Raw genomic sequence first — 15,328 nt, 5'->3', positions numbered from 1 at the left:
GATCAAGTCATTTTGTCCTACCCAGATTCAATAGAAAAAATGGACCATCAACTGTCTGATAACAACCACGGGTCACCCTCACAGATGATCTGCTGTACCCTTATGGGGGGTGGGGGTGTATAAGACTCCTATTTGAGAAAAATTAGGCCATTCTGCATATTGAGTCTGCTCTGCCATTCAATCATAGCTGATATGTTTCTCAACCCCATTCTCCTGCTCCCTCCCTGTAAACCTTGATTGCCTTACTAATCAAAAACCTATCTATCTCTGTCCTAAATACACTAAATGACTTGGCCTCCACAGATCACTGTGGCAATGAGTTCCATAGATTAACCGCCCTCTGGCTGAAGAAATTCCTCCTCATCTCAACTCTAAAGGGTCATGCCTTCACTCTGAGGCTGTGCCCTCAGCTCCTAGTCTCTCTTACTCGTAGAAACATCTTCTCCACATCCATTCCATCCAGGCCTCTCAGTATTCTGTAAGTTTCAATCAGATCACCCTCATCCTTCTAAACTCATTGAGTCACAGAGTCATACAGCATGGAAGCAGACCCTTCAGTCCAACTTGTCCATGCTGACCATGTTCCCAAACTAAACTAGCCCCACCTGCCTGCATTTGGCCCATATCCATCCAAATCTATCCATACTTATTCAAATGTCTTTTAAACGTTGCAACTGTTTTTGTACCTGCAGCCATTACTTCCTCTGGCAGTTCAATCCATACAAGAACCATTCTCTGCGTAAAAAAAGTTGCCTCTCATGTCTTTTTTATGTCTCCTTCACCTTAAAAAATATGCCCCTTAGTGTGAACATCCCCATCTTATGGAAAAGACCTTTGCTATTCATCTTATCTATGTCCCTCATGATTTTATAAATCTCTATAAGGTCACCGCTCAGCCTCCTATCCTTCACTGAAAGAAACTCCCAGCCTATTTTTATAACTCAAACCCTCCATTCCCAGTAGCATCCTGATAAATCATTTCTGAACCCTCTCCAGTTTAATAATATCCTTACTATAACAGGGCGACCAGAATTGGACACAGTACTCCAGAATAGGCATCAACCACTGCTCATATGACAAACTCTTCATCTTGTGAACCTCCTGTGGGCTCCCTCCAAGGGCAACACATCCTTCCTCAGATATAGGGTGCACAACTGCTCACAATATTCCAAATACAGCCTGACCAGAGCCTAATAAAACCTCAGCAGTACATCTCTACTCTAGCCTTCTTGAAATGAATGCTAACATTGCATTTTCCTTCCTAACTGCTAATGAAATCTGCATGTTAACCTTAAGAGAGCCCTAAATTATGACTCGCAAGTCTCTTTGTCCTTCAGATTTCTGAAGCCTTTCCCCATTTAGAAAATGATCTACATCACTATTCTTCTCACCAAAGTCCAAAACCTCACATTTTCCCAAATTGTATTCTGTCTGCCCACTTCTTTGCCCACTCTCCTAGCCTGTCCAAGTCCTTCAACAGCCTTTCCGCATCCTTAACACTACCTGTCCCTCGATCTATCCTTGTGACACCTCCAAACTTAGCAACAATGCCCTCAGTTCCTTTGTCCAAATCGTTAATGTATAACATGACTAGTTGTGGTCCAAACACAGTCCCCTGCAGAACTCCGCTAGTCACCAGCCGCTATCCTGAAAAAGACCTCTTTAATCCCTACTCTTTGCTTTCTGCCAGTCAGCCAATCCTCTATCCATGCCAGTACCTGGGCTCTTATCTTATTTAGCAGCCTCCTGAGCGGCGTCTTGTCAAAGGCCTTCTGGAAATTGAAATAGATCACATCCACTGGCTCTCCTTTGTCTAACTTGCTCATTACCTCCTCAAAGATTTCTAACAAGTTTATTAGGCACAATCTGCCCTTGACAAAGCATGCTGTCTCAGTTCTATTTTACCATGCACTTCTAAGTACTCTGCAATGGGAAAATATGGAGTAGTTCATAACAGCAGAAAGTGTAAAAAAATAGAGTATTATTTAAACAGAGAAAGCCTGCAGAATTCCGAAGTGCAGAGGGGTCTACATGTTTGAGCTCTTGAAACACAGAATGTTAACATTTAGACACAAAAAGTAATTAAGAAAACTAGTGGTATGGGTAGCACCTTTGTCTCACATTGCCAGGGACCCAAGTTCAATTCCAACTTCTGGTGACTGTCTGTGTGGAATTTGCATGTTCTCCTCAGGTCTGTATGGGTTTCTGCCAGGTGCTCCGCTTCCCTCCCACAGTCCAAAGATGTGCAGATTAGGTGGATTGGCCATGCTAAATTACCCATTGTGTTCAGGGATGTGTAAGTTAAGTGTATTAACCATGGAGAATGCAAGGATAGGGTAGGGGGATGGGTCTGGGTGGGATGCTCTTCAGAGGATTGGTGTGGCTCATTGGACTGAATGGCCTGTTTCCACACTATAGGCATTCAAAGGAATGCTTTCCTTTATTACAAGATGTTATGCTTCAGTTATACAAGGCATCAGTGAAACTGCATAAAATATTGGCAATTTTGGTCCCCTTATTTATGAGCATAGACAAATATATGAAATAGGAACAGAACACCCTTGGCCCTGCTCCACCATTCAATAAGATAATGGCTGATATGGTTGTGTTTCAAATTTCATATTTACCCAGATAATCCACGGTTTCCTAGCCTAACAAGAATCTATCCGCTTAAAAAATATTCAATGACTCCAGCTCCACCACCTTCTGAGACAAAGCTCTAAAGTCGCACAATTAATCCTCTGAGAGAAAATATACTTCCTCATCTTTGTCCTGAAAGGAAAATCCTACATTTTAAGCAGTGACTCGTGCATGCCATAACTTTGGATACTGTGAGACCTAAGCATTAAAGAACGTAGAAGAGAGATGGCTTGATATGGCAGATGCAAGGATCTTGAGGTGGATTGGACAATCCATGCACTGCACAACCAATAAAATACTTCTCAAGTGGAATCACTATTAAGAAATATGAGACAGTAGTTGAATGACCACAGCAAAACACTACACATAGCTATTCCAGAAACATGGCAGAGGGAGGGACAGGCCTGGCAGCTGTTCTGGGGTACAGATAGGAAGGATAGAAGGGGAGGCAAGAGAGGAGATGGAGTGGCATTTTTGATTAGGGAAAACGTCATGGCAGTACTTAGAAAGGATATTCCTGAGAGATTGTCCAATGAAACTATGTGGGAGGAACTGAGAAATAAGAAGGGGGGTATAAGAATAGCAGGGTTGTAATAGTGGGGGATTTTAACTTTCCAAACATAGACTGGGACTGCCATAGTGTTAAGGGCATGAATGGGAGATGTTTGTTAAGTGTATTCAGGAAAACTTTCTCAATCAATGTACAGCTTGCCCTATGAGAGAAGGGACAAGGCTCAACCTCCTTTTGGGAAACAAGACAGGCTAATTGTTAGTGGGGAGCATTTTGGGGCCAGTAACCATAATTCTATTTGTTTAAAATATTGAAAAGGATTGGTCTAGTCCATAAGCTGAAATTCTAAATTGGGGCAAGGTCAATTTTGATGGTATTAGATAGGAACTTTCAAAAGTTGATTGGAGGAGGCTGTTCGCAGGTGAAGGGATGTCTGGCAAGTGGAAGGCTTTCAAAAGCGAGATGAGGAGAGTTCAAGGGCAGCATGTCCCAATAGCGAGAAGGCAAGACTGGCAGGAATAGAGACCAATGGGCGACTAGAGATATTCAGCCTCTAGTGAAGAAAAAGAAAGATGCATATGTCTGGTATAAACAGCCGGGATCAAGTGAATCCCTTGAGGAGTACTGGGAATGTAGGAGTACACTTAAGTGGGAAATCAGTAGGGCAATAAAGGAGTATGAAATAGCTTTAGCAGGTAAGGTAAAGGAGAATCCAAATAAATTCTACAAGTATATTAAGGTCAAAAAAGTAATTAGTGAGAGAATGGGGCCCCTTAATGATCAATAAGGTCGTCTTTGTTTGGAGCCACAGGAGATGGGTGAGATCCTAAACGAATATTTCTTGTCAGAATTTACTGTGCAAAAATACATGCAAATTAGAGAACTCAGGAAAGTAAATAATGATGTCTTGAAAAGAGTCCATATTACAGAAGAGGTGCTTGAGGTGTTAAAACATATAAAGGTATTCAAATACCTGGGGCCTGATCAAGTGTATACCAGGACATTGTGGGAAACTAGAGATGAAATTGCAGGGCCCCTAGACAAAATATTTATATCATTGATAGCCACAGGCAAGGTGCTGGAGGACTGGAGGGTGGCTAATGTTGTGCCATTATTTAAGAAAGGCTGCAAGGAAAAGCTAGGGGACTATATACTGGTGAGCCTAACTCAGTGATGGGTAAGTTGTTGGAGAGAATTCTGAGAGACAGGATTGACATGCATTTGGAAAGGCAAGGATTGATTAGGGATAGACAGCATGATTTTGTGCATTGGAAATCGTGTTTCATAAATTTGACTGGGTTCTTTGAAGATGTGGCCAAGAAGAAAGATGAAGGCAAACAGTAGATGTTGTCCACATGGACCTTAGCAAGGCCTTCAACAAGGTTCTGCATGGTAGACTGGTTAGTAAGGTTATACCACATGGAATCAAGGGAAAGTTAGCCAATTGGATATAAAATTACAACACTTAAAAGACATTTGGACGGGTACAAAGATAGGAAATGTTTAGAGGAATATTGGCAGGCAAATGGGAATAGTTCAGTTTAAGAAACCTGGTCAGCATGGATGAGTTGGGCCAAAGAGCCTGTTTCCATGCTGTAGTATTCTATGACTCTCAGTAATAGACCAAATTGCCGGCCTGGATTATATGCACCAGCCTCTGTAGTGGGCCTTTAGTTATAGGGTTCTGAATCAGAGGCAAGGAAGCTATCATTATGTCAATTATCCCATCAATTTTCCATCAAACGAGTTATATCAAAATGATCTTCTATGATACTATGAAAGTACTATTGCTAATTTTAGCAAATGATTACTTGACATTTTCTTAGAAACGTTTTTCCTTTTTTCAGTGTACCCATTGGTCACTTATTTGAAAGCAGAAAACGAGGGACTTTTGTGCCAATGCATTAAAGATCTTGCTGTTAATAATTTCTAGCCTGCTAACTGAAACTGTGAACTGAGAAAGGTCTAACAGTTTGCATTGTTTTTGGTTGTACATTAGATGCTGTAAGAGATCTTTCAGTGAATCTTTTTTCTAATTCATTTGTAAATGTGGGTGTCACTGGCTGGCCAGCATTTATTGCCCATGTCTAGTTACCCTGGAGAAGGTGATGGTGAGCTGCCTTCTTGAACTGCTGTAGTCCACATGCTGTGGGTTGGCACCATTAGGGAAAGAATTCCAGGATTTGGACACAGTGACATTGAGTCACTGCAAATACTTCACCTGCACATTCAGTAAATGTAGGAAAAGCAGAATTCTTCCATGACCAAGAGATTATGAAGTACTGCTATGAGGTGGCCCTTTCGGTAGAATAACTTAAGAATAACTTCGATGAGAATAAATGCTATGAAGTTTCATGTCACTGGTGAATGTTTTCTTTTAAAATCAGAAGCAATATTAATTGGTGTTGTTATCCTTTCTTTTCAGTTAAACTAATTCTTCTGATGCGATATGGATTTCCAAATGTTCACCAACGTAACCCACCATTAGCATTGAGTTCTCATTAAGTCAGATGTCTTGACATTTGTTGTTAACTAACTATGTGCATTGAAATGATATCTCAGCCATGTATTTTCAAGTCAAACTGTTCAGAAATGTTATTACACACCTATGGAATATATTTGAGATAACAAGGTGTAGAGCTGGATGAACACAGCAGGTCAAACAGCATCATAGGAGCAGGAAGGCTGACGTTTTGGGTCTAGACCCTTCATCAGAAATGGGGGAGGGGAAGGGGGTTCTGAAATAAATAGGGAGAGAGGGGGAGGCGGATAGAAGATGGATAGAGGAGAAGATAGGTGGAGAGGAAACAGACAGGTCAAAGAGGCGGGGATGGAGCCAGTGCGTGGAGTCCAAAGAGATAGGAGAGGTGCTAAATGAATATTTTTCGTCAGTATTCACACAGGAAAAAGACAATGTAGTCGAGGAGAATACTGAGATACAGTCTATTAGACTAGATGGGATTGAGGTTCATAAGGAGGAGGTGTTAGCAATTCTGGAAGGTGTGAAAATAGATAAGTCCCCTGGGCCGGATGGGATTTATCCTAGGATTCTCTGGGAAGCTAGAGAGGAGATTGCAGAGCCTTTGGCTTTGATCTTTATGTCGTCATTGTCTTCAGGAATAGTGCCAGAAGACTGGAGACTAGCAAATGTTGTCCCCTTGTTCAAGAAGGGGAGTAGAGACAACACTGGTAATTATAGACCAGTGAGCCTTACTTCGGTTGTGGGTAAAGTGTTGGAAAGGATTATAAGAGATAGGATTTATAATCATCTAGAAAGGAATAATTTGATTAGGGATAGTCAACATGGTTTTGTGAAGGGTAGGTCGTGCCTCACAAACCTTATTGAGTTCTTCGAGAAGGTGACCAAACAGGTGGATGAGGGTAAAGCGGTTGATGTGGTGTATTTGGATTTCAGTAAAGCGTTTGATAAGGTTCCCCATGGTAGGCTATTGCAGAAAATATGGAGGCATGGGATTGAGGGTGATTTAGCGGTTTGGATCAGAAATTGGCTGGCTGTAAGAAGACAGAGGGTGGTGGTTGATGGGAAATGTTCATCCTGGAGTTCAGTTACTAGTGGTGTACCTCAAGGATCTGTTTTGGGGCCACTGCTGTTTGTCATTTTTATAAATGACCTGGATGATGGCGTAGAAGGATGGGTTAGTAAATTTGCGGATGACACCAAAGTTGGTGGAGTTGTGGATAGTGCGGAAGGATGTTGCAGGTTCCAGAGGGACATAGATAAGCTGCAGAGCTGGGCTGAGAGGTGGCAAATGGAGTTTAATGCGGAAAAGTGTGAGGTGATTCACTTTGGAAGGAATAACAGGAATACAGAGTACTGGGCTAATGGTAAGATTCTTGGTAGTGTGGATGAGCAGAAAGATCTCGGTGTCCATGTGCATAGATCACTGAAAGCTGCCACCCAGGTTGATAGCGTTAAGAAGGCGTACAGTATGTTAGGTTTTATTGGTAGAGGGATTGAGTTTCGGAGCCATGAGGTCATGTTGCAACTGTACAAAACTCTGGTGCGGCCGCACTTGGAGTATTGCGTACAGTTCTGGTCACCGCATTATAGGAAGGATGTGGAAGCATTGGAAAGGGTGCAGAGGAGATTTACCAGGATGTTGCCTGGTATGGAGGGAAGGTCTTATGAGGAAAGGCTGAGGGTCTTGAGGCTGTTTTCGTCAGAGAGAAGAAGGTTAAGAGGTGACTTGATAGAGACATACAAGATGATCAGAGGATTAGATAGGGTGGACAGTGGGAGCCTTTTTCCTCGGATGGTGATGGGTAGCACGAGGGGACATAGCTTTAAATTGAGGGGTGATAGATATAGGACAGATGTCAGAGGCAGGTTCTTTACTCAGAGAGTAGTAAGGGCGTGGAATGCCCTGCCTGCAAAAATAGTAGACTCGCCCACTTTAAGGGCATTTAAATGGTCATTGGATAAACATATGGATGATAATGGAATAGTTTAGGTTAGATGGGCTTCAGATTGGTTTCACAGGTCGGCGCAACATCGAGGGCCGAAGGGCCTGTACTGCGCTGTAATGTTCTATGTTCTATGTTCTATGTTCTATGTTCTATGTGAAGGTGAGTGTAGGTGGGGAGGTAGGGAGGAGACAGGTCAGTCCAGGGAGGATGGACAGGTCAAGGGGGCGGGATGAGGTTAGTAGGTAGGAAATGGGGGTACGGCTTGAGGTGGGAGGAGGGGATAGGTGGGAGGAAGAACAGGTTAGGGAGGCGGGGACGAGCTGGGCTGGTTTTGGGATGCAGTAGGGGGAGGGGAGATTTTGAAACTTGTGAAATCCACATTGATACCATTGGGCTGCAGGGTTCCCAAGCGGAATATGAGTTGCTGTTCCTGCAACCTTCGGGTGGCATCGTTTTGGCACTGCAGGAGGCCCAGGATGGACATGTCGTCTGAGGAATGGGAGGGGGAGTTGAAATGGTTCGCGACTGGGAGGTGCAGTTGTTTACTGCGAACCGAGCATAGGGGTTCTGCAAAGCGGTCCCCAAGCCTCCGCTTGGTTTCCCCGATGTAGAGGAGGCCACAACGGATACAGCGGATGCAGTATACCACATTGGCAGATGTGCAGGTGAACATCTGCTTGATGTGGCAAGTCTTCTTGGGGCCTGGGATGGGGGTGAGGGAGGAGGTATGGGGGCAGGTGTAGCACTTCCTGCGGTTGCAGGGAAAAGTGCCGGGTGTGGTGGGGCTGAAGGGGAGTGTGGAGCGGACGAGGGAGTCACGGAGAGAGTGGTCCCTCCGGAAAGCAGATAAGGGTGGGAAGGGAAAAATGTCTTTGGTGGTGGGGTCGGATTGCAGATGGCGGAAGTGTCAGAGGATGATGCGTTGGATCCGGAGGTTGGTGGGGTGGTACGTGAGGACGAGGGGGATTCTTTTTTGGTTCTTACTGCGTGGACGGGGTGTGAGGGATGAGTTGCAGGAAATGCAGGAGACACGGTCGAGGGTGTTCTGGACCAATGAGGGGGGGCAGTTGCGGTCCTTGAAAAACAAGGACATCTGAGATGTACAGGAGTGGAATGCCTCATCTTGGGAGCAGATGCGGCAGAGGCGAAGGAATTGGGAATGGGGGATGGCATTTTTGCAGGAAGGTGGGTGGGAAGAGGTGTATTCTCGGTAGCTGTGGGAGTCGGTGGGCTTGAAATGGATATTAGTTTCTAGGTGGTTGCCCGAGATGGAGACAGAGAGGTCCAGGAAGGTGAGAAAGGTGTTAGAGATGGTCCAGGTGAACTTAAGGTTGGGGTGGAAGGTGTTGGTGAAGTGGATGAACTGTTCGAGCTCCTCATGGGAGCACGAGGTGGCGCCGATACAGTCATCAATGTAACGGAGGAAGAGGTGGGGTTTAGGGCCAGTATAGGTACGGAAGAGGGATTGTTCCACGTAACCTACAAAGAGGCAGGCATAGCTTGGGCCCGTGTGGGTACCCATGGCTACCCCCTTTGTCTGTAGGAAGTGGGAGGAATTGAAAGAGAAGTTGTTGAGGGTGAGGATGAGTTTGGCTAAGGGGATGAGGGTGTCAGTGGAGGGGGACTGGTCGGGCCTGCGGGACAGGAGGAAGCAGAGGGCCTTTAGGCCATCTGCATGGGGAATGCAGGTGTATAGGGACTGGATGTCCATGGTAAAGATGAGGTGTTGGGGACCGGGGAATTGGAAGTTCTGGAGGAGGTGGAGGGCGTGTGTGGTGTCACGGACGTAGGTAGGGAGTTCCTGGACCAAGGGGGAGAAAATGGTGTCAAGATAGGTGGAGATAAGTTCGGTGGGGCAGGAGCCGGCGGAAACAATGGGTTGACCAGGGCAGTCAGGTTTGTGGATTTTGGAAAGGAGATAGAAGCGGGTGGTGCAGGGTTGGGGAACGATGAGGTTGGAGGCCGTGGGTGGGAGGTCACCTGAGCTGATGAGGTTGTGGATGGTTTGGGAGATGATGGTTTGGTGGTCGGGGGTGGGGTCATGATCAAGGGGGCGGTAGGAGGAGGTGTCGGAGAGTTGGCGTCTGGCCTCGGCGATGTAGAGGTCAGTGAGCCATACTACAACTGCGCCTCCCTTGTCCATGGGTTTTATGGTGAGTTTGGGATTGGAGCGGAGGGAGCGGAGGGCTGCACGTTCTGCGGGAGAGAGGTTGGAGTGGGTGAGAGGGGTGGAGAGGTTAAGGCGATTGATGTCTCGATGGCAATTGGAGATGAAGAGGTCGAGAAAGGGTCGGTGGCCTTGGGGTGGTGTCCAGGAGGAGGGGGTGTGTTGGAGGCAGGAGAAGGGGTCAGTAGAGGGAGGGTTAGGTTCACGGTTGAAGAAGTAAGCGTGGAGGTGGAGGCGGCGGAAAAACTGCTCTATGTCCAAACGTGAGCGGTATTCGTTGATGTGTGGGTGGAGGGGGACAAAGGTGAACCCTTTACTGAGGACTGAGCATTTGTCCTCAGTAAGGGGGAGGTCTGGGGGGGATGGTGAAGACTCGGCAGGGCTGGGTAATATTGTCCCCTCTGGAGCTGCTGGCTGTGGAGGCGGTGGGCGGAGCGACATCGGCGTCGGCTGCGGGCGGAGTTGCGTTGGCGGTGGTGGGCGGAGTTGCGTCGGCATAGGCTGTGGGCGGGGTTGCGCCGGCATCAGCAGTGAGCGAAGTTGCGTCCGCGTCAGTGATGGGCAGAGCGGCGTCAGCGGTGGGCGGAGCGGGGTAGGCGATGGCAGCAGCAGTGACTGTAAGTGCATCTTTAGTGTCTGTGGTGTTGGTCTCGGCAATGGAGGTGGTGGCATCAGCAGTGATGGCGTTCGCTGTCCCAGAAGTGGGCTTCCTGGTGGCGGTGGATGTGACGTCATCTGTGGGTGCTCCGACAGTGGCCACATGGCCAATGGCGGCGGGCACATTGTGGGGAAGGTGCTGGGTACGGCTGGGGATTTGGGAGGTGGAGGAAGCCGTTTTGGGTGGTAGGCACCAGTAAGTTTATTGCACTTACGATTTTTAGTGTCCAATAAAGCTGAGTAGAATTGTGAGTTCACGTTGTGGATCCTACGAAGAATAAAAAACAGGAAGGGTCCTTTGCAGGTCTGGGAGATGGAGGCTCTGAGCTGGGGTAGGCTTGATTGTAGTGCCCGGAGATGCCGGCGCATTGCTGCGAGTGTGTGTTTCAGGAGTCGCAGGGAGAAACGCTTCTGAAGGATCTCAATGCTATGAATGTAGACATTGTCACGGTTGGGGCCAAATCATCCTCCGACACTTCCGCCATCTGCAATCCAACCCCACCACCAAAGACATTTTTCCCTCCCCACCCTTATCTGCTTTCCGGAGGGACCACTCTCTCCGTGACTCCCTTGTCAGCTCCAGACTCCCCTTCAGCCCCACCACACTCGCACTCTTCCCTGCAACCGCAGGAAGTGCTACACCTGCCCCTACAGCTCCCCCCTCACCCCCATCCCAGGCCCCAAGAAGACTTTCCACATCAAGCAGATGTTCACCTGCACATCTGCTAATGTGGTATACTGCATCGCTGTACCCATTGTGGCCTCCTCTACATCGGGGAAACCAAGTAGAGGCTTGGGGACCGCTTTGCAGAACACCTACGCTCGGTTCGCAATAAACAACTGCACCTCCCAGTCGCGAACCATTTCAACTCCCCCTCCCATTCCTCAGACGACATGTCCATCCTGCAGTGACAAAACGATGCCACCCGAAGGTTGCAGGAACAGCATCTCATATTCCGCTTGGGAACCCTGCAGCCCAATGGTATCAATGTGGATTTCACAAGCTTCAAAATCTCCCCTCCCCCTACTGCATCCCAAAACCAGCCCAGCTCGTCCCCACCTCCCTAACCTGTTCTTCCTCCCACCTATCCCCTCCTCCCACCTCAAGCTGCATCCCCATTTCCTACCTACTAACCTCATCCCGACCCCTTGACCTGTCCGTCCTTCCTGGACTGACCTATCTCTTCCCTACCTCCCCACCTACACTCACCTTTACTGGCTCCATCCCTGCCTCTTTGACCTGTCTGTTTCCTCTCCACCTATCTTCTCCTCTCTCCATCTTCTATTTGCCTCCCCCTCTCTCCCTATTTATTTCAGAACGTCCTTCCCCTCCCCCATTTCTGATGAAGGGTCTAGACCCGAAACGTCAGCCTTCCTGCTCCTCTGATGCTGCTTGGCCTGCTGTGTTCATCCATCTCTACACCTTGTTATCTCAGATTTTCCAGCATCTGCAGTTCCTACTATCTATGGAATATATTTGATTTGATTTGATTTATTATAGTCACATGTACCAAAGTACAGTGAAAAGCTTTGTTTTGTGAGCAGTGTAGGCAGATCATACCAAACAAGGACACACAGATCATAGGGTGCTTAGACAGAGTCCAAAAATATCCTAATTGGGGAACCATACCTTGCCCTCACCTTTGATGGCAGCTTAATGGGCTTTGCACGTAAATCAATCAGATGTAAAACATGGGTGATTTACTGGTTGTTAATAGATTAAAGAAAAACACAGGTGATTTGGTGATGGGGGAAAATATATTCAAAAGTGTGTAAGAGTGCTACTGGTTATAAAAAATTTGGAGAATGGAGGAGTGGGGTGATTCTTGTAGTGCATTGCCCCTACTTCAGAGCCAGGAGTCCCGGGCTCATCCCTGCTTCCGAGGTACGTAGTAACAATTTGATTGGAAAATATTGGTAGAGGAGCTGGAATTCTTGTGATGCAGTGGTAATGTCTGTATTTCTGAGCTAGGACGCTTGGGTCCCACCTGGTTCTGAAGTGTAGTTATTACATCTCTGAACAAGTTGATTGGAAATATGCTAATAGAGCACTGAGGGCTCTTATAGTGCAGTGGTATTGTGGCTGCCAATGGACCAGGAGGTTTGGGTTCTAGTCCTGCTTGCTCCAGATGTGTGACACTACATGTCTGATCAGGTTGATGAGGAAAATAACTTAAATGGAAACTGGAATAACATGTGGGAGATATAAATAGAAGCAATTATTGACAGGGTGAACCGAAGAAGGGTGGGATGTTTCTGAGGAGAATAACCACTGGACATAGAACAATTGGGCTCAATGGTCTGTTTCTGTGCACAAAACAAATCCCTTTAAAAGCTGTTTTCAAATCCTTTGAATGGTATTAATTTCAGACTAAGTATGACTGGAAGCACTGAAATAGATGTTGATGACCGTAACAACTGAGCAAATATAATTCTGGAGTGCCCTCAATAGGATCAGGAATGAGCTGCAACTCTTAGATACATCTCAATGCTTCAGATCATCATAGATTAAACACAAGGTACAAACAGTTGAAAGGGAATCACAAGCGTCTCGAACATGCGCCTATCCTTTCAGGAGATCAATAGAAGAAAGTCTTAGGATTTCATGTTTTTTATGTAATGCTAAACACCTTACTTTGATCAGAAATTGAAGTTATCTAGATGAAATATCGTCACTTCTTCAAGGGAAGATTTGCTTAAACGTGCTCTTTGCTGAAATCACCATGGTGTATGTACAATGACATTGACATTCACATGTGCATTTTGTCTCTGTGATGTTCCGTACTGATAATACACATGTATGTTTGTAAGCATAGGTATGGAAGAACATGTTTATAACTGCGGAATGTACAATTATGCATTGTATATGTAAGATGCTATGCATGATTTAATGTCTATGGAAGCAATCCCATCGGTAAAGCATTATGGCACATTAGTTGTTTTGTAGGGAGTAATAAATTTGTTGCACAACCTCTTGTCTGCAGAAACACATCAGCCACCGGAATATATGGGATGGATTTTGCACTTTCCTTCCCAGTAGGTTTCAAGGTGAGAGCATGTTATATTCAGCAGATGGTCTGCCTGCGCCTAACAGCCCACCCTTGCCTCCATTACAGGGTGGAGGTGGCATTATGTGACCAACTGCAAGTGGGCTAATTGCCAAAGGACCAATCAGCCATTAAATGGTGCCCTATAGGAAAGGCTCACCCCTAATTTTTAGATGGGATTTAGGAAAAATGCCAACCTACTTCATAACTTATGTGTCTTTGTAAATCTACCCATCTTGTGACAGACATTCATTCTTAGTCCATAAGATTGTAAGACATAGGAATAGAAATAGGCTATTTAGCACAATGAGTCATCTCTATCAGTCAATGAGATCATGGCTGATCTGATAATCCTCAACTTCACCTTCCTGAGGTTTTCCCATAACTTCTTATTCTCTTAATGAATAGAAATCTGTTTATCTCCGTCTTCAATATACATTATAAATCAGACAGTCCTCTGTGGTAAAGAACACATAGATTCACCACCCTTTGAAAGAAAAGTATTCCTCCTCATCTCTATTTTAAATGGGCAATTCCTTAAACTGAAATGATGCTCTCTGGTCTTGGACTCTCTGACCGGAGGAAACAACCTCTTCACACCTACCCTGTTAAGCTCTCTAGGAATCTTATATGTTTCAACAAGGTCTCTGCCTATTCTCCTCAGCGTCAATGAGTACAAACCCACTTGCAATCTCTCCTCATAAGAAAATCCTTCCATACCTGTGATCGATGTAGTGAACCTTCTCTGGATTGCTTCTCCAATGCCAGTATATCTTTCCTTAGATAAGGGATCCAAAACTGTTTGCAGTATTCCAGCTGTAGTTTGTGCCAAGTATATTGTCAGCAAGACCTTCAATTTAATAAATAAAAACAGAAATTGTGGAAAAACTCAACAGGTCTGGCAGCATCAGTGGAGAGAAAACAGCGTTAACATTTTGTGTCCAGTGACCTTTCTTCAGAACTTCAGAATGTTCTGATGAAAAGTCACTGGGCCCGAAACATTAACTCTGCTTTCCCTCCAACATGCTGCCAGATCTGCTGAGTTTTGCAGCAATTTCTATTTTTGTTTCTGATTTCCAGCATTGCCATTGTTTGGATTTTTTCTCAATTTTTATACTTCATTTCCTTTGAAACAAAAACCAACACGTTCCGGTTAACTTCCTATTACCTATGAACTTGGATGCTTGCTTTTTGTGATTCATTTTGCTTTATTATCTTTTGTTCTCCCTTTGTCCTGATGTGCCGCTTTTTTCACACTTGTATACTCCTCAGATACTTCCTCTTAGGTTCATTTGGTTAATCCCAGTCATGGAGGGATTTTCTTGTGAGGAGATGTGTAAATTGAATCTGTACTCATTACAGTTTAGAGGAACAAGATGCCACCTTTATTGAAACATATACAATTCTTAGGTAGATACTGAAAAATTGTTTTGCCTTTTTGGGAAACTCTAGGACCAGAATAAAAGGTTTTAAGACAGAGATGAAGAGACATTGCTTCTCTCAGAGGATAATAAATAGTGGCGGAGTAGAACACTCCAACTGGAGCTTGTCCACTTCGTCCATTCTTTTTCTCTTTTTTCTCCCTCTTTTCCTCCCTTCTGTGTTTTTCTTTTCCCCTTCTGTCTTCTCAGACTCTCAGCTTTGGACACCCAAGTAAGCCTCTGACTCTTGGCTTCTCAACTCCAGAATCAACCTAGTGAGCCTTGTCTATACCCCCTTCAGTGGTAGTGCATCCTTTCTCAAGTAAGGAGATCAAAACTGTACACGGTACTCAAAGTGTGGCCTCGCCAGCACCCTACACAGCTACAGAGATAGTAAGAACTGCCAATGCTGGAGTCGCAGATAACACAGTGTGGAGCTGGATACCGCAGTGGAGAC

The sequence above is a fragment of the Rhincodon typus genome, chromosome 12 (assembly GCF_021869965.1).
Source record: "Rhincodon typus isolate 14 chromosome 12, sRhiTyp1.1, whole genome shotgun sequence".
NCBI lineage: Eukaryota > Metazoa > Chordata > Chondrichthyes > Orectolobiformes > Rhincodontidae > Rhincodon > Rhincodon typus.
The sequence above is the reverse complement of the archived record's forward strand: the minus strand, read 5'-3'. Positions refer to the sequence as shown.